Raw genomic sequence first — 22,163 nt, forward strand, 5'->3', positions numbered from 1 at the left:
AATGAACACACGAATTCATCACAAAATTGAACAATTGAAAATTGAATAAGAGTCTTGCGCAGTTCTTTTGGCATACCAAAGAGTTTGCCACAAAACACGAAGTTGCTACCGGATCCCGATAAACTCAAAGGGTGATCATATGATTGCTAAGAATGTGACAAATTTAAGACCAGATACGAATTTTAATGTTTCCTTAATCGTATGTACACCTGAAGTTAATTTCAGTGTGACGCCAGCATAACAACGTTATTAAAACTATCATAGAATTTACGTTATGCTGACTTTAAATGATTTTGTTGAAATCCCTGTAACATCAATTTATTTGTCAGTAGCTGCCGTGGTTCAAAAATTGATTGTTCTCAGGGCAAGCTCTTGAGTATCGAAAACCTTGGGAGACATAAACACCATGTGTAGGTTATGATCGAATATTACTACATAAATTAAGAAAGTTGACGATGGAAAAGGTTAATTCATTTTGTTTGTCATACAGTTTAGTTGTAAGATGGCCCATATAGTCTATAGTCAGCAAATATCCAAATATGAAAAAGATGTTGCAGACTCTGTGGGGTCTCCCATGTCGAGTTTAATGGGATATACTGATTCGACATACGATTGAAAATAACCATCGTTATTTGATTTAAGTTCGTCAATATACATCTAAATGTCGAGTTGAAGGCAACAGAGGGTGTTTTTTCTAATAATGTAGAAGTTTGTAATGTAATCAGTTTGGCTCTAAAGGAAAATAATAAGTGCCTATTGGAATACAAGCAAACTTAAAGATGATGTGTCATCTATTGCAGCATATAAAACGAGATGTCCCTAAAGTCAAATAATAATGAAGTATTTTGTAATATCTTCTTCGTATTCGCCCTAGAAAATCTTTTCATGATTCAATTTGATAGCGATTAATCCTTTAATAACAAGGAATTATTGTCGAGCAACAATTAACAAGAGAAGATTGGACATGAAAAATGTTTATTACAAATGATCGCGATACAGGTGAATGTCTTATTTGAGGGTTCAAATGAAAAAAAAATATACATATATCTTGATTTATAGATCCCACTGATTCAGTTCAGATCAAACCATCAGTCTTCAATCATTCAGAAGTGAAAAAGAATTTGAAATATTACATTATCAATACGTGTTCGTCCAAGTTGACAAATACCGTCTCTGTTTATAGGGCTCATTAATTTAATTGTAATTTTTAGAGGAACCTCGATTTAATTCTGAAAGTGGTTATCCAACTTAAAATCAAAGTTCCATTTAGAGGAAAAAATCCTCAAAATCATAAATCAGTTTTAAATATTTTTAATATTCCCTGCAATCAAATTGAATTAGAATTACCATACCTATAATGGATTCCTAAACTACATAAAAATCCTTACAGAATAAAAAAAAATATAGAGGGTTCCAGTAAATGTTCTACGAAGCCCATTTTGAGAAGTGGTGAAAATCAGATATGGATACTTAAACCTCCAAGGAACTTTAAGAAAATTTGAAATAAAAAAAATTGCAAAAATCAATCACAACAAAACGTACGTCTTTTCATCACTTTATACAACTATCTTAATATACATAAAAATCTAATCTTTTTAACATCACGGACAGCTGCTTTTTTTAACGAAAAATAAGAATATATTTGGTATTGGTCATTAGCAAAATTATTTTGCAGGGAAAAAAACATCTTAACTGTTCACGGGTACATCGTAATTGATATTAAAAAGATACATGGGTTTCTGATTGGATTGACAATTTCTATGTAAATCAAGTCTTTAAACAATTTGTCGGAATGCACTTCGGTACTATTAAAAAACTGAAAAAACAACATATTTTTGTATTCATATGCAGAATTTATTCAAAAGCCTTCTACATGAAAAGAAGAAGTCTCTTGCTGTAGTCTTCGATTCAACATTTAGATACATTGACATATTTATCAATTAACAATATTCATTTTCATTCTTATCTTGATTCGATATATTTGAAAACAAAGAAACCATAGAGTCTGAAACATCTGAGTCATATTTGGATATTTTACTAGAAAAAGAATAATGGTAACCTACCAACAAAACTTTTGACAAACGTGATGACTTCAAGTTTTCTATCGTCAACTTCCCTTATTTATGTAGAAATATACCACCTGCATATGAAGTTAATGTCATCAAGTTGGTTAGATACGCAAGAGAATGCTCTCTACACGAACAATTTTAAAGTGAGGCAAGCTATTGACAAGTAAGTTCATGAGACAAGAATATCGAAAGTCTCGTTGAAAGTCAAAATTTTACAAATATTATGGTCGATACAATGACCTTGTCAGTAAATACAATCTATCATTAAGCCGAATATTGACTGAAGTTCTAAAGTTTTTCATACAGATTGTTAGGCCACTATTTTCACACTGAATTGTCAAAGGAAAGCTCCATTTGCCCGATCATTTCAAAGAGTACACTGCGGGTATGACAGGTCGACAGGGGATGCTTACTCCTCCTTGGGACATGATCCCAACTCTGATGTTTTTTAGAGATCCACATTTGTTCTACTCGAACTTTGTATTGTTTCAATGGACATTTGGCTTGATTACTGTTCGTTATCTTCATATTATCAAGTTGTAATGGCCTCTCAAAGCAAAACAAGGAAGATTACTTAAACAAATTTATACCGAATGAGTAAAGCTCAGGATCATACATGTATAATTTCTACCCTCCTACACAAAATAAGCATTTTATACTTTTATTTCTATCCTTCCATAAAAACCGATAGAATCTTAATATCAAATGATAATTTGCTACCTATGAGTATGATCTCTATTTGAGAAAGAATATTCTACGTGCAAATGGACGTGAACCATCAAAGATTACAGTCAGCTGCACTCAGTTTGTGTTTTATTCATTAAGATAAGTGTTAATTGAAAAGGATGATTGCTAGACGAACCGACAGGTAAACAAACTCCATAGAAGTCAAAGCAGTATAATGCGGGTTTGCTGACGTCATTAAAACTGGGTACGCAATTAATATGGTTTGGGTGACTTTCTTGTGCACATTTGCTTATGACGTCACAATGAAAAAGAAATTTCAGTACATCATTATCTAACTATAACTTTTGTTGGAATTGGTATTTTATTGTTATACATGTATTATTTAAGGCACAACTTATCACAAATAATGAAGGCTTTTTTACGATTTGAACAGTTGATACAATATTTAGATATAACTTTTGTTGGAAATGGTAGTTTAGTGTAATATTATTTATAGAACAAACTGAAGTTATCAAATATAATGAAGGCTTATTGCGATTCGAATCCAACACTGGAAGTATTAGAAAGCGTTTCATTATGTGTTATAAATCGCATCCCGGAGAGCTCGGAATTTTCGGCTTGTCGGAAAGTCCGCGAAATTGCGATTGATTAGGTATCACATGGTATCGCGAAACGATATGGGCACAAGTTTCAACTGACCTCTTTTCCTTTGAACGTATTTGAATTAACAGTTTGTTAAGAAAGAAATCATTTATTTATATAAACAATCGCAAATACACCTATTACATTAAAAGTTTAACCTTTATTTTTAAAAACGACATTTTAAATATATATTTAAGGTTTATCACAAATTAAAAACTGCTAAGGTACTATGAAACATAAACTAACACATTTTTTGGGCGACACTGACCTCCTGTAAGTAAACACAGGAACTTGGGATATGGATTTCCCCTTTCCACTTTTTCTCTTTAAATCTTGGGTCGAGTCACCTTTTTCCTATTTTTGTATTCTAATACCGACAATTTACCCTTAGACCGTAAAGATGTTCTTAGATGCGCCTGATTTAATCGAAATATTTACTAATCGGGGGCACATGAAAATTAAATAGAAATATGAAACGGAAGAAGAATGTGTAAAAAAAAAAAATATTGATGTCTGCATATTTCATGTTTTCTTATGCTTTAGATAAATAATCATGCGAAGTTTAAGTTTAAGAAGTGAGTTAAACGACGAAAAAATCTCTATTTTTTCGTATCAGTCGAAACGATATATTTAAAAACAGCTTATAGAGACAAAAGGGTTACATTATCGATAGCATATAGTACATGTTAGAATACAAAAATAGGAAAAAGGTGACTCGACCCAAGATTTAAAAAGAAAAAAAAAAGGAAAGGGGGAGGGGAGGAGCGGTCAATACCCTAAGCGCCTGTGTAAGTAACGGCTAACAATGCTGTTATCTACAGATTTTATTCGCTATTTTGCTTTCCATGTCCAACCAGTCGCATAAATGTTATATACATTGAAAGTCTTTTGAAACAAAAACACCCCCCCCCCCCAAAAAAAAAATCTGCCTGTTGATTACGTCAGATGAAATTAATTCTTAGATTCTCGTTCCATTTACCCCTCTAAAAATTTATCGTTCGTTTGTTGTTTTGTTTTGTTTTTTTTATTATTCTTATGCGTATCATCATATAAATCAAGTACAGATTTTTTTAGTTATCCCCTGTCTGTATGTAAAAATAAATAAAAACATTTTATTTTAAAATATATACTGAAAATACAATGTATTTAACCGGGACGATATTTGGCGGAAATTCATTCATTAAGAAGTTATCGTTGCTATGAGCGCATTGCTGAATGTTCTAAATAAAAATATTTCATATGTATACTTGAATAAGAGAATAACCGTTTTCCGCCAACACGCTGAAAAAATACACAGCCAAATGTAGGATACTTATCTACGAAAAAGAAAAGAAAACAAAACAAAACAAAAAGGAAAGAAACGGTAAGAAAACAAACATAAAGAAAATACATTGAAAGAAAGAAACTAAAGGACTGATTGTCATTTTACGTCCCTTGAGATAATTTTCACTAATATGAGACGTACAAAGAATATTAGAAGAAAAACATGTCTAATAATCATTTCATTGCTATTGAATTATTATGATACGATTCGTGGGTCATATGAAAGCAGATAGACGTGAATTAAAAATAATTTAATTTTGTTTGTATTCTAGCCTCTGATTGGTTAATATCCAAAAAGGAACACAAATTATTTCTGTATAACCTGGTTTGGTATGGGGACACACCCCCTTGACAACCAGCTGAATCATCTGTTTCCATACAATCCTCTCATTTCCAGTCCTCGGGATTCATGGAAAATTCCAGATTTAATAAATGTACCTTTAATTTCAAACGATTATTCGATCTTACCACATGTAACCAAACAACATGGCTGTTAGGCCTATGTATCAGTTTTTACCTCCCCTCGATTCCCATCACTTCCGTTACTTCCGTTACTACGGTTGTATTATTAAGCGGCAAATTTGAACTAATAAAAAGTAACGAAATTTTACACCCATAGTTATTTAATGATTTTAAAATTAAATTATAAGGAATGACTCTAATCCTTGGCCAAATTATTCGAGTATAACCAGGTTTGGGTCAGTTTACGCTGTTTTATAATCCGCTTCGCGGATTATAAAGCGTAAACTGACCCAAACCAGGTTATACTCGAATAATTTGGCCAAGAATTAGAGTCATTCCTAAAATATTTTAATTTTTTTTCTGCTCTGTATACCGGATCGATATTCACGACGTCAAGCGTGACGTTGCGATATTTTATGACGTAGTTCTTAAAAAATGTTAAATTTTGCGATATAAAAGCAATTATCTACATTTAAATTACGAGAAAACAAACCCGAAGACATATTGATTTTTTCACATAGATTTATTTCAAATCAATTCTATTTTAAGATACCAAAAGGGGAACAATTTCGTCTGCACCATTTAAAAGTTAATGATACTTTTTGAGAAAAAAAATCTTCCCTGAAAACGAGCCGAAATCGATGTTTTTCCTATATAATTCAATACAATAACGTCAAAAATGTTGCTACAACAATGGTATCTTTGGAATTTAATTACATAAAAACGATGCAGACGAATTTTATAAAATTTTCAGAGAATGTAAAACAAAGGTAGAGGAATCATATAACTAATTTTCATGGTATGTTTTCGGACACTTTTAAAAGGCCTGCAAACCCGCGACCTACTTTAATATTATTAAATATTAGCAAAACAAAGGAACTACTGTGTTTTTTTTAATTTATTTGATCCTATTTAGCTAAGCTTGAATATTCCTGAGCCAGCCGTGTATCTGAGCAGGAAAAACATAAGGCAAACCTTTTTTTTTTTTTTTTTTTTTTTTTTTTGGATTTCTATCCAAACATTTTGACGGGAATAGATGTTTGACACATTACCAAAGGAAAACACGGAAGATATAATTTGTAATCTGGACGTTTTTCATCTTTCTGCGACAGAATTTCGTTCATGAAAATAGTGTCATCATCCAGTCTTCAATATTTTATTTATCCGAACCCGGACTTCAAAGTAAAAAATCATAGACTTTTTTGATGGTAAATATGGTTTGATATTAACCAGAAAAATATCAATATTGACCTTGGCTTCCTCTTGGTCAATATTGATGTTTTTCTCATGAATATCAAACAATATTCACCAGCAAAGAGTCCATCATTGTATAATATTATACAATTATGGACTCTTTCGGTAGTAAATATTGTTTGTTATTCACCAGAAAAATAACAATATTGACCGAGGCAAATAATAAACCATTTTCACCACTGAAATAGTCAGTAATTGTTTTATTTATTATTACCCTAACAAAATACTATAGTTAGCTATAGCTTAATATAGTTAACTATAGTTTTTTTTTCTCAGGGTACCACTGAAAGAGTCCATAATTGTATTATTATATAGTCTGGATTTGAATAAATAAGGCATCGAATGCTGCGTGACGATACCATTTTCATTAACTAACCTCTAACTAGTAGATATTGTGTTCTGTCTATACATGTACATGTGATCATGACTTAGTCCCAAGTTTGCAAGTCAAAAATGAAAATTGACTGATTAAAATTAATTTTACTTACACTCTAAACTACATTGGTTTCAATCTTCAAATCTTAAATATAAATATTCTAATTTGACGTTATATGTTGGAATAATTAATAGTTCAAAGACAGCTATTGCAAACCATTCTAAAATTTAATATTAATTTTGAATTAAATTATTGATCGCTGCTAAATATTTACAATTGTAATATATTTTTTAAATAGAATTTAATATAATATTCCTTAAAATTACATTAATAAAGGACAAAACGCATTGTTTAACACGTTTTTCTCTTCTTATTAAATAAATATTCGAGATCTCAGCTTTAATGACTTTACAATTATTTGCTCATTATAATCATTTAGAATATTATAGAACAGAAATGTCAGTGTCTGAATTGATGTTCATACATGTACATACTTTTCATTATTAACAGAAGACAATGAAATCTTTACACTTTGTTTTTCTCTGTTGTACTTTGTGAGAGAACTTCCATCTGTAAATATAATAGGGATAGTCCTTAATAACCAGACAGGTGACGGGAGAGTAGTTGTAGAGCGTTCGCTTCGTGATCGGGGGGGGAGGGGGGGGCAGGATTGGATTCTCGTTTGCCGCAGCGCGTCAAAACCTGAGACGTAAACATAGATAGTGATAGTCAAGCCCCCAGCATTAGAAATGAAAGTCACGGGTCTTTCAGATGAGAATTTAAATAAAATCCGACGTCCTTGTCACGGAAGGAGTTGGCACGATAAAAAAACTCTCACTGTTCAATGACCCTGAGTGCCGAGCATACGTCTAAATTTGAAGCCCTTCACCGGTATATGATCCAACTTTATATGAGTGAAACATTATCGAATGGGACGTAAAACATACAATCAATTAATCTATTAACCAGTCTTTCTCTGTTTATCTTACCGTCATGGTAGCTCAGTCGGTAGAGCGCTCGCTCTCTGATCGGAAGATCGTGTGTTCGAATCACGGCCGCGACTGACCTTAGTCGATAAAAAATAGGTAACAACTGTTCCTTCGCCAAGTGCTCTGCACTTTAAAGTGAAAGTTGCGGGTCCTTCGGATGAGACCTTAAAAACCAAGGCCCCGTGTCACGGTAGGCGTTGGCACGATAAAGAACCCTAACCTCACTGCTAAATGGCCCTGAGTGCCGAGTAAAGGTCTGAATTTGAAGCCCTTCACTGGTCTCTATATGAGTGAAAAATTCTCGAACGGAACGTAAAACAACATACAATCAATCAATCTGTTTATCTTTTTCTTTGTTTTTTTTTCCAAAACGCATAGAATTTATAATGAAAGTTCTGGTTCTAGGTTAAAGACTTTGTGCTTATTTGCATGAGAAAAGAAAAGTGCTTTGAAAGGATAATTAACCTATAAATTTATTTCTTTAATGCACCAAACTAATGGAAAGGAAGAGAAGATGGTTCAGATGAAATGTGAAGAAAAAAATCATCATGATCAAAAATCTAATTATGCAAGTATTAATACAATTAATTATCTAGTAAAACACGAACCCTTGAAAAAAAACTAAATGCAGGATCAGGTGTTACGGGTCATCATCTGTCCACCGGTAATATCCGCCGTGATCCCTTCCTCTTGGTCAGGTGAACATAGACAAATCTCAGTATGGAAACAGACAAATTTGTGGTAAACGTAGGTAATCAATGGACCTGTCAAAAATGAGGTTGTTATGTAATTATTTGATTAAAATTATATAATATTTCCTTTAATTAAGAGCCTTAAAAAGATTTTACTCGGCTTTGCATATCTACAAAACGGTCAAATTTGCACGTCTTGCAAGCTTTAAGTTTGCATCAAGCATAAATGATGGAGGTGTATGTATAACTGATTTCAATTATTTATTTGAATACTCTAATGATTAAAATTTACCTGTGAATGAATGTTTCATTGAATTTAGACATCTTACTTGTAAAGTGTTTACAGAACATACATGTAGTACGAAGGTAAATCGACATAGAATTTGAATATATGATAAACTCCCGAAGTTAGCATTCATGAAAAGGCTTTCGACCCATCTTCTTAAACGGTGAAACATTCAACAAGTTGTTCCATCTCACTCTGAGTATCAATCAATACTTGAGCCCTTTTCTAAATTTTCCTTTTCTCTGTGAGGTCATGTTTTTGAATAATTAAAAAAAACATGTAAGTAACAGTAAGTAAAACAGAAAGGAAACATTGAATTCTGATTATATTATAGTATTTATTTGTTGGCGGATGGTCGGAGTCAATAACAGCTAGTGCAATGAAAACTCTAAGTATACAGTGGTATCCAACTTATAAAGTACAAGGTCTTACAAGGGGCTGATTTGGCTCCTTATTTGATATAAAAATCAAAACACAGTTAACATTATGATACTTTGCGATTACGAACTTAAAACTGTTGCTTGTTTTTTGTTTTGTTTGTTTGTTTGTTTATTTAACGTCCCTCTCAAGAATTTTTCACTCATGTGGAGACGCCACTACTTGCCGGTGGAGAGCTGCAAATTTTTGACCTATTCTCGGCACTGAGGGCCTATGATTGGCATATTCTAATTTGAAAAGGGCGAATTATTCTAAGGACAAGTTGCCTTAGAGGCGAACTCTCTAGCATTCTCGCGCATGCGTAGCCTGACGTAAGCTCATGGCATCCGGTTTAACCCCACTTCTGTATTTTCTGCGTGGACCTCAGGGTCCACGCAATTAAAAAATTGGTAATCATATCCTTATGTTATTAACATTTCCTTTATCAAAACCAAAAAAAAGTATGCTTACTCATCAAGGCAGCAATTTGTGTGTGAGCATCAGTGACAATTTCTGCTATGGATAATCCATTGTCCAGTAAAAACTGCACATTCTTATATTTCATGCAATATTATCAGATGCGTCTTGTGTTTTAAAATTTCAGATAGGCAAGCTAGTGCTCTACAAATGTACGTATCCCGAAGTGAAAAATATCTCAAACTTAACGAAATTCAATCAGAATTAAAGAAATTCAGTTAAATTTCCTCCTATGGCACACTCTTGTAGCCTCCAAGTACTAGTACGCTTTGAATCAAAATTAGTACTGTTTTAAAACAAGCAACGTCGCCCGCGTGGCGCAGTGGTTAGAACGTCTGCTCTAGAGTCGCGGAGTAAGGAGTTGATCCTTACGTCGCGGGTTCGAATCCCACTTTGGGACGTGGTGACCGGTCCTTCGGATGAGACCGTATAAACCGAGGTCCCGTGTCGCAGTAGGTGCTGGTGCGAAAAAGATCCCTCATTGGTCAATGGCCCTCAGTGCCGAGAATAGGTCAAAAATTTGCAGCTCTCCACGGCAAGTAGTGGTTTTGTTTGTTTGTTTGATTGTTAAATTCTCATCTGAAAGACCCGTGACTTTCACTTCTAATGCTGGGGGCTTGAATATCACTATCTATGTTTACATCTCAGGTTTTGACGCGCTGCGGCAAACGAGAATCGATTCCTGCCCCCCCCCCTCCCCCCGATCACGAAGCGAACGCTCTACAACTACTCTCCCGTCACCTGTCTGGTTATTAAGGACTATCCCTATTATATTTACAGATGGAAGTTCTCTCACAAAGTACAACAGAGAAAAACAAAGTGTAAAGATTTCATTGTCTTCTGTTAATAATGAAAGTATGTACATGTATGAACATCAATTCAGACACTGACATTTCTGTTCTATAATATTCTAAATGATTATAATGAGCAAATAATTGTAAAGTTATTAAAGCTGAGATCTCGAATATTTATTTAATAAGAAGAGAAAAACGTGTTAAACAATGCGTTTTGTCCTTTATTAATGTAATTTTAAGGAATATTATATTAAATTCTATTTAAAAAATATATTACAATTATTGTTAATATTTGATCAGCGATCAATAATTTAATTCAAAATTAATATTAAATTTTAGAATAGTTTGCGATAGCCGTCTTTGAACTATTAATTACGTATTCCAACATATAACGTCAAAGTAGGGTATTTATATTTAAGATTTGAGGATTGAAACCAATGTAGTTTAGAGTGTAAGTAAAATTAATTTTAATCAGTCAAACAAAATAACCATTATAATACATCACGATACAATATATCAGACTTGAACATTCAAGGAGGACACTTATTGATTACAATAAAAAATTTTAAGTAAACTTAAATTTATTTAATCAGTCAATTTTCATTTTTGACTTGCAAACTTGGGACTAAGTCATGATCACATGTACATGTATAGACAGAACACAATATAAATTATTATATACATGTACAGTAGTATATAAATATTCCCTAATATATAATCTATACAAACGCACACAATTCATAATACCAAACGCACACAATTCATAATATGATCTCTGGCATAATGTTGGTAAACCTATAGAATTGTAAAATTGAGGCAGAAGTATATTTCCAATATTTAACATAATAAAGGTCTAAATGTCAATTGACCGGAACTGCACGAGTCAGATCAGATACACCAGTACCATGACCACGCATATGAGCATGTTAATACTTAAAATTACATTATATAAACACTTGAATGCATCGAATACAAAGTAATATAAGCCTAAATATCAATATTGACCAGGACTGCGCGAGTCAGATCAGATGTATAAGTACCTTGAGTCCTTGACCACGTATGCGATCATGTTAATACTTAAAATTACATTGTAATGATTGTATAACCACTTGAATGCATCGAATACAAAGTGTACATCCTATTAAACAAACGAGAAAGTTGTATAACCTGAGACTGTTTCCAACAGTCACTTTCCGTTAAATTACACCCTGTACTTATCTACAGTTGATGACAAAATTCATCCCGGAAATGTCACAATAAAGAATAGAACCAATATTGTTCTGAAACAGACAAACATTTCCCGCACTACTGTATAGCAAATCACACCACTCATTGTGCGACTGCAGTAGCCATTAATCAACTTCTCTGGAATCGCTGCTGGTCAGTAAGAACTAGCAGCCACATAAAACAGAACGCTGACATCAGTAATAAATCACCACTTTTGAAGTCGATTCACCCCGTGCCGTGTCAAATTCCAAAGTAGGCTGTAGTGCCTTTACCAAAGACAACTATGGATTGTTAATTGTTTCTTAAACAAGCAATAAAACTGATCATGGTGGTCCTAAAATAATCGAAGCAGATATAATTCACAAAGAAACGCCGTCCAAACACTCAGAATCATACTTTTAAATAAAGCATCTATAAACAATAAACCTAAATGTATTTTTTTTTTTTTTTTTTTTTTTTTTTTTTTTTTTTTAAACGAGTGATAGGCATATTTTACGATAAATCTAAGAATAAAAAACGTGAATCATTGATGGAACAAAAACATGTGCATGATATATTATAAATGTAACAAGGGGACAGCGAATACAGAACGGAATTTAATTAAGTAATCAACAAATACCGCAACAAACAAATTGGCAAACATCCATTTTCCGAACGATTTCTTCACAGAAAAAAGGATAATTAAGGAACTAAAACGAAAACCCAAGCGGGTACAAATGGCAAGTACAATGACTGCCTGAAACTTGTACTTAGGCCTTGCCTAGAGTACTGTAAAATTAAACAGTTTTAGTAATCAACTAATACCGTAACAAACAAATTGGCAGACATTTCTCCAACGATTTTCTTTCACAGAAAAAGGATAAATCCGGAACGCATTAATTAAAATACATTCCTAGATAAATCAAATAAAATCGATAGAAAAATCGCCAGGGTAAAAGCTGAAACTAAAACGAAAAAACCCAAGCGGGTACAAATGGCAAGTACAAAAGACTGCCTGAAACTTGTACTTAGGCCTTGCCTAGAGTACCGTAAAATTAAACAGTTTTAGTAATCAACTAATACCGTAACAAACAAATTGGCAGACATTTCTCCAACGATTTTCCTTCACAGAAAAAAGGATAAATCCGGAACGTATCAATTAAAATACATTCCTAGATAAATCAAACAAAATCGATGAAAAAATCGCCAGGGTAAAAGCTGAAACTAAAACGAAAAAACCCAAGCGGGTACAAAATGGCAAGTACAAAAGACTGCCTGAAACTTGTACTTAGGCTTTGCCTAGAGTACTGTAAAAATTCACAATATTTTAGTAGTCAACTAATACCGTAACAAACAAATATTGGCAGACATTTCTCCAACGATTTTCTTTCACAGAAAAAGGATAAATCCGGAACGTATTAATTAAAATACATTCCTAGACAAATCAAATAAAATCGATGGAAAAATCGCCAGGGTAAAAGTTGAAACTAAAATGAAAAAACCCAAACGGGTTTAAACTGGCAAGCACATTGAATGCCTGAAACACATACCTAGGTCATGCCTATAGTACTGTAAAAGCCACAAATTTTTTAATACTGAATTTCACACATAAAGGTTGAAATTAAAATGAAAAAGGACAATGATTGGCAAGCCAATATCTGGTAAGCAGAGTTAATTTTTTTTTTTTTTTTTTTTATTTATTCTTCTTATTATTACTATTTTTAAAATATATAATTAATTTACAAAAACTGAAAAATTTAAGCATGTTACATATACCCTATCCAAATGATTTTGAATAAAGGAAAAAGTGACAATCCTGTTCCATTTTCTAGAAACTCTATTTTCTCGCTGAAATTAACGCTCCCCTTATACTCCTATATAAATGTACATTCCCTTGTTTGTTCAGATGAACTCCGTCGCATACAAATTTCCGACTACAATCTCCTTCACTGGGAGAAACTAAATTATTCCAGTGTTCCCAAAAAACACAATAACCTAGTGATGGCAATGCACCTCTCAATATTGCATTCACTCTGTCTGCTACATCATTGTACTCAAAATTAACCTTAAATCTTGGCAATAATTTGCAAACAATTATTTTCGCAACATTATAGCGGCGATGCATCACCGATACCACAGTTTCAATTTCTGCGGCCAACAATGTAGGATCTGTACTGGGAACGATGTCGTTCTCCCCGATCATTAAAACAACTACCTCGGGACCTAAAGCAAATACACTCTCCATATCCTTAGATATTATATCGCGAACCTTCCTTCCACCCACACCCCTGTACAAAACGGAATGCGTTTTTCCCAGACCAAGATTTGCAGAATATCTAATGTCATCACCATGTTTCAAGAATTCGTGAAAACGACGCACAATTGAATGACCAAGAATGACAACCGAAGTTTTGCACATTGAAGACATGATAAAATAATTTTACTCACCAAGTACTTGATAAAATAAATAACAAACTTGAAAAAACGTCCGTCCTCCAAGGCTGTAGGTGGGAGAAGAGGCAGAGTGACGCACCGCGTGGCCGAAATGTTAAATGTTTGATTTTGATTGGTCAATCTCTGCCTCTCCTAAGACATGAAACAAAATAACCATTATAATACATCACGATACAATATATCAGACTTGAACATTCAAGGAGGACACTTATTGATTACAATAAAAAAATTTAAGTAAACTTAAATTTATTTAATCAGTCAATTTTCATTTTTGACTTGCAAACTTGGGACTAAGTCATGATCACATGTACATGTATAGACAGAACACAATATAAATTATTATATACATGTACAGTAGTATATAAATATTCCCTAATATATAATCTATACAAACGCACACAATTCATAATACCACATATTTACTGGATTTGAAGCCATATTTACCAGAGGGTCAGTGCGCGAGCAGCGGCATGGTGACTTCACAATCAAAACAATGGTTGCAACGGCCGGAGCCAGCTGTGTATCTGAACAGGAAAAATGCTAGGCTAGTCTATCGCATTTCGATGTCTTACAGAAAAAGGAAAACACAGGACTCATAAGTTGTAATCTGGACGTTTTTAAAATTTTCTACTAGTTAGAGGTTAGTTAGTGAAAATGGAATCGTCACGCAGCATTCGATGCCTTATTTATTCAAATCCTGACTATATAATAATACAGTTATGGACTCTTTCAGTGGTACCCTAACAAATATTTACTATAGTTAACTGTAGTTAATATTATTATAGTTTACTATAGTTAACTATAGTTAAAACTTTGATTCTTTGATTTACTATCAAACTTTACTCAGGAACTTTTAATCTTTTAAATTCGATAAGAGTGATGACAAATTTGGAAATAATATGTGAATATACAAATAATAGTTCCATTTAATATAAAATATATGCATGTATGAATTGAAGAACAAAAAATATAACAATCAGTAATCCATAGTAAAAATGATTTGATTTACTATAGTTAAAAAATACTTTTATGCTATGGAAAACTATAGTTAACAATAGTAAACTATAGTTAACTATAGTACACTATAGTTAACTATAGTAAACTGTAGTTAACTATATTAATCTAAAGCTAACTATAGTATTTTGTTAGGGTAATAATAAATAATAAATAAAACAATTACGGACTATTTCAGTGGTGAATATGGTTTATTATTCGCCTCGGTCAATATTGATATTTTTCTGGTGAATAACAAACAATATTTACTACCGAAAGAGTCCATAAGTGTATAATATTATACAATGATGGACTCTTTGCTGGTGAATATTGTTTGATATTCATAAGAAAAACATCAATATTGACGAAGAGGAAGCCAAGGTCAATATTGATATTTTTCTGGTTAATATCAAACCATATTTACCATAAAAAAGTCCATGACTTTTTTACTTTGAAGTCCGGGTTCGGATAAATAAAATATTGAAGACTGGATGACGACACTATTTTCATGAACGAAATTCTATCGCAGAAAGATTAAAAATGTCCAGATTACAAATTATATCTTCCGTGTTTTCCTTTGGTAATGTGTAAGACATCTATTCCCGTCAAAATGTTTGGATAGAAATCCAAAAAAGGTTTGCCTTATGTTTTTCCTGCTCAGATACACGGCTGGCTCAGGAATATTCAAGCGTAGCTAAATAGGGTCAAATAAATAAAAAAAACACAGCTCCTTTGTTTTGCTAATATTTAATAATATTAAATCAGCATAATACTGCTTTGACTTCTATGGAGTTTGTTTACCTGTCGGTTCGTCTAGCAATCATCCTTTTCAATTAACACTTATCTTAATGAATAAAACACAAAATGAGTGCAGCTGACTGTAATCTTTGATGGTTCACGTCCATTTGCACGTAGAATATTCTTTCTCAAATAGAGATCATACTCATAGGTAGCGAGTTATCATTTGATATTGAGATTCCATCGGTTTGTATGGAAGGATAGAAATAAAAGTATAGAATGCTTATTTTGTAAGGGAGGGTAGAGATTATACATGGATGATCCTGAGCTTTACTCATTTGGTATAAATTTGTTTAAGTAATCTTCCTTGTTTTGCTTTGAGAGGCCATTACAACTTGATAATATGAAGATAACGAACAGTAATCAAGCTCAAAAGTCCATTGAAACAATACATAGTTCGAGTAGAGAAAATATGAATCTCTAAAAAAAAACATCAGAGGTGGGATCATGTGCCATGGAGAAGTTAGCATCCCCTATCGATCGGTCACACCCGCCGTGTACTCTTTGACATGATAGGGCAAATGGAAAATTTCTTTGACAATTTAGTGTGAAAATAGTGGCCTAACAATCTGTATGAAAAATTTCAGAACTTCAGTCAATATTCGGCTTAATGATAGATTGTATTTAATGACAAGGTCATTGAATCGACCATAATGTTTGTAAAATTTTGACTTTCAACGAGACTTTTCATATTCTTGTCTCATGAACTTACTTGTCAATAGCTTGCCTCACTTAAAAATTGTTCGTGTAAAGAGCATGCTCTTGCGTATCGAACCAACTAGGTGACATTAACTCCATATGAAGGTGATAATGGTATATTTCTACATAAATAAGGGAAGTTGAAGATAGAAAAGTTGAAATCATCACGTTTATCAAAGGTTTTGTTGGTAGGTTATTATTATTCTTTTCTAGTAAAATATCCAAATATGACTAAGATCGTTCAGACTCTATGGTTTCTTTGTTTTGAAATATATCGAATCAAGGTTAGAATGAAAATGAATATTATTAATTGATATACATGACAATGTATCTAAATGTTGAATCGAAGACCACAACAAGAGACTTTTTCTTTTCATGTAGAAGACTCTTGAATAAATTTTGCATAGGAATACAAAAATACGTTGCCTTTTATTTTTAGTTTTTTAATAGTACCCAAGTGCATTCCGACAAATTGTTGGACGACTTGATTTACATAGAAATTGTCAATCAGAAACCCATGCATCTTTTTAATATCAATTTCGGTGTACCCGTGAACAGTCAGGATGTTTTTTTTTCTACAAAATAATTTTGCAAATGACCAATGGCAAATATATTCTTATTTTTCATTCAAAAAAGCAGCTGTCGGTGATGTCAAAAAGATTAGATTTTATGTACAGTAGGAAATGATTGTATAAAGTGTTGAAAAGACGTACGATTTGTTGTTAATGATTTTGCAAATTTTTTCCTTTCAAATTTTCTTAAAGTTCCTTGGAGGTTTAAGCATCCATATCTGACTTACACCACTTCTCGAAATTATATTTGTACAGTACTTCGAAGTTTCTCCTTCACTGCCTTTAATATTTTAATGAGGATTTAAAAAATGGGTTTTGTCGAACATTTACTGGAGCCCTCTATATTTTTGTTATTCTGTTAGGATTTTTATGTAGTTTAGGAATCCAGTATAGGTATGGCAATTCAAATTCAATTTAATTTCGGGGAATATTAAGAATACTTAAATTTGATTTATGATTTTGAAGATTTTTTTCCTTAGAAAGGGATCTATGATTTTAAGTTGGATAACCACTTGCAGAATTAAATCGGGGTTCCTCTAAAGATAACAATTAAATTAATGAGCCCCACGAACAGAGACAGTATTTGTCAGCTTGGACGAACACATATTGATAATGTTGTCTTTTAAATTCTTTTTCATTTCTGAATGATTGAAGACAGGTGGTTTGCTCTGAACTGAATCATTGGGATCTAGAAACCAAGATATATATATATATATATATATATATATATATATATATATATATATATATATATATATATATATATATATATATATATATATATATATATATATATATATATATATATATATAAAGCACTAAAAACCAACAACACTGTATATCCTAAGTGTCGGATCTACTAAGTAGATACAAGGTCATGGATTGAAATTTATACAAAGCACTAAAAATGACCAACGACACGAACAATAATAATTGTCAAATTTTCGGGACGACCTGCCCCTTCCTCAGGACAAAGAAAAAGTTAAGAAGTCATAAAAACAAAGGAAATAGAGAAACAAAAACAACTAGCACTACTACTAAACTACCAAACACTAAATATTTACAGTGTTACATGTTTAATTTCAAGTTAATAAACAGTCGTGAACAAAGAAATCCGGAGCGCTATGAATTGCGTCCAGTCTATCGGGTGAACTCTGGTAAAGTGCGATTTACATAATTGAACGAATTAATTATCGCTAATTAATTACGACAAGCAGTAAATCATACATTATCTTATTCTCTCAAAATAGCGTAACTATACATGATAGAAAGAAAGATAATATGGAAGGGCAATTTTAAAAATAAGAATTTGGATATATTATAAATTTGGAAATCGGATAAAAGAAATACACAAAAATGTAAGCTGTAAATATCTGGGTAGGTTGTTCCCGAATTGCTAATGCGAATTAACAGTAAAGTTTACACTATATAGAGAGAATGAACTTGTTTGTTACAATCCGGGATTGGGTCTAGTTCACGTTCATCCTGGTGAAGTCATTTTGTTAATACCATCAGGAAGGAATGACTTCAGCCTGTGCATCCAGAACTTTTCCTTGCCTTTTCTCTAAGCATCTGTCCATCTTGGATTATGGTCAATAACCACTACTGTCATGTCCTCCCATTTGTGACCTTCAAGGTTGAAATGTTCCCCAACGGGTTCATTGAGTTTTTTTTGTCCTAATGGTAGAACGGTGATTATTGACTCTCCTGCGGAGATCACCTGTTTCGCCAACATACTGTTTGGAGCAAACTTTGCAACTGATGAGATAAATGCAGTTGTCTGTTTGACAGGACAAGTTCCCTAGAATTTTGTAGCTGCGGCCTGTAATGGGGCTGTTAAAGCTGTCTGTGTCAGAGCTGTGCTTACAGAGAAGACATCTTCTGTCAGAGAAAGTTTTAAAGCCTCCGTTAGGTAATGGATTGTCCAATCTGGTTCTTACTACACTGTACCATGTCCTTTAGATTCCTTGGGCGTCTGTATGCAGCCAATGGGGGCTCCTTAAAGACCTCTGCCATTCGTTTATTTGAATGGAGAATTGGCAAATTCTTTTGAAGGATACCGCTGAAGTTCTTAAGGACGGGATGGTATGTGGTTACCAGAGGGACCCTGCCGCTATTGTCTTTTTCCTTGTAGCGTAATAGGTTTTGCCTGTCATGTCCCGCCATCTCATCAATAGCAATTTGTACGGTGCGGGCATTGTAGCCTCTCTTGCATAAGTGGGACTTGAGGAGACCGCTTTGTTCCTGATATAAGGCAGGGTATGAACAGATGCGCCGAATTCTGGTGGCTAGACCCTTAGGCACACCCTTAAATGTGTGTGGGGGATGACAGCTAGTTGGCATAAGATACTAATGGGAATCTGTGGGTTTCGTGTGGAGACTGAACTCGATTTCAGGGTAGATTTTCAGTCAGGGTAGATGTAGTATCTAGGAATATGTTTTTCGAATTAGATACGTCTACTGTAAATTTGATACACAGGATGAAAAGCCAGGTTTCCCAAATTTGGAAACCCGATGGAAACATATGGGAATCGTGACATCAGTAGTTTCCATATAGTTTCCATTTTATGGAAACCACATAGTGGTTTCCACGTAGATTCCCGATATGGAAACAATCAACCTGTGGTTTCCCGTAAGTTTCCCAAAATGGGAAACCGTGGAAACATGCAGTAGTGGTTTCCACGTAGATTCCTAATATGGAAACAATCATTCTGTGGTTTCCCGTAAGTTTCCCAATATGGGAAACCGCGGAAACTTGCAGTAGTGGTTTCCACGTAGATTCCCGATATGGAAGCAATCAACCTGTAGTTTCCCACATGTTTCCCAGATATGGAAAACACGTATGCCGTGGTTTACACCTATTTTCCCAATAATAGACATTTTGGAAACGTGTATCAAAAGAATAATTTTAAAAACTGTTTGTGTAATTCTGTGTAATAAAATTGAACATTCTGTGACCGTAAACCCAAATTAAATGATTTTTTAACATTTTAGTCTAGGTAAAACTCATTAAGACACGTGGTTTAGAATTAATAGAGAAGATTTAATACAACATTTATTTTTGAAAAATCAGTGTAAACTGGTCAGATAAAATTCAATCATTACGCTGACCCTTGTAATCGCGGGCACCTGTTCTCACGTGCCACAGGTGGAGACACCTGTCGCGAAGACACCTGCGACTGTATATTTCTTGTATATTCTATTTTATTTGAGAGGATTTTCTACCTAAGGGAAACAATAGGCTGTGGTCAAGCATGTACATACACATAGTCTCCGCAAACTCAGTTTAAATCTAGGTGATAATTGTTGGCCATTGATTTGATTTTAAAAAAAAATTAAATTATCAATAAGATCACAAAATATTGATAAAATCAGCTACATTAATTTTAAGATGTTCAATGAGAGAAGAAAAAAAAAATTGTATTTCAATTTTTCATTACTGATTAAAAAAGAAAATTTCCTAACCGTTTAAAAATCATATATACTTTTCTATCGGTCTAGAATAAATCTAAATTCTCGTTATGTGTTAAATCATAATTCTTTTTCAAACAAATTTGTAAGTGCATAGATAATGAAATAAAATTTCTTAATCGGTAAATAACGAATCGTCCTTGTTTAACGTTTGACATCAATGTAAACTTTGAATATTGAAAACATAGAAAGAATTATTAATTATCAACTTTATTGTGTTGCCTTTAAGACATTGATAAGATAAAACAGCAGAATAATATTCGTATAAAAAATTAATGCGTGTTAACTAAATAACTTACATTTTTTATATCTGTACACAGACCCTGATGTAGTAAATGTCTTCATTTTTCGCATGAAATTACAATAATGTTGGTCTTAAATGCATACATGCACGTATATTTAATTTAGCCATTTTGTACACAAAGACCAATGCTGGCTCTAAATAAAGAAAACTCTATGATATTTATTTAAATGATTTTCTTTTCTTTAAGAATAACGTCTTCTGAAGAACTGCATGCTAAGGCAATTCATTGAAGAAGAAAAAAAAAACAATAATTTATTAATTGTTTTACATGTAGATGCTTACCGAAAATATTCCTTTTAAATCGTGCATTGTGTTAAGCAGAAGGTTACCCCTACAAATTTAAGCCCCCCTCCCTTCTTCAAAAAATGGAGAGAAAATAGTTTCTTTCGATATATAGGTATTATATACTGATGTGGTGATTGTCAATACTACTACATGTACATGTACAAACATTTCTTTATGTACGCCGTCCATTTCTTGATTTTTATACGCCGACATGTAACATTACTTATTTAAAAAAAAAAAAAAAAAAAAAAAAAAAAAAAAAAAAAAAAAACCTGCACTTAATACTGTCTACTCAAACTACAGGCCTGTATGAAAGTAATTTCAATTTGGGGCAAAACTTTACTAGAAAGTTCTTAACTAGCAAACCTTACCAGAAATTACAGGAAAAAAGTTATATATGAAAGATACAGGACGGTACTGGCTGAACGGCTAAATTAAGCCACATATATATACATGTTTATACAGCCCTGCACATCAACGAGTATACACCGGGCATTATTTTCCAACAAATCAGATGATCAATTATTGACAAATTGTTACCAGTCACAACTAAAATTCTGAATGCAATGGACATAATTGTAGGTTACCTACAATAATTCTGGGCTTATTTTTATCATGTGTTTTAGGTCTTTAGCAACAGTTTCAAAATGGGGGGGGGGGCTTCCAAAAAAATCTGACAAGCCAAAAAAAAATCATTTAATTTCACCCCCTGCCCCCCCCCCCTCCTCGCATTCTACGGGCGGTGTTTTTCAAATTAAAATACTGCACGTTTTCCCTACCTTTGCTTAGATATTGGTTCGTTTTTTATTCACCTTTTGTTTACTCTCCTTTTTTATAAATCAATTTTCAAATTAAATGTGAAAAATTCTGATACATTAAAACGGTGTGAGAAATTTTATAACTAAAGGCAAAG

Source organism: Saccostrea echinata, unplaced genomic scaffold (genome assembly GCF_033153115.1).
Source record: "Saccostrea echinata isolate AGI-Se365-2 ecotype Australia unplaced genomic scaffold, CSIRO_AGI_Sech_v1 ptg000043l, whole genome shotgun sequence".
Lineage (NCBI taxonomy): Eukaryota > Metazoa > Mollusca > Bivalvia > Ostreida > Ostreidae > Saccostrea > Saccostrea echinata.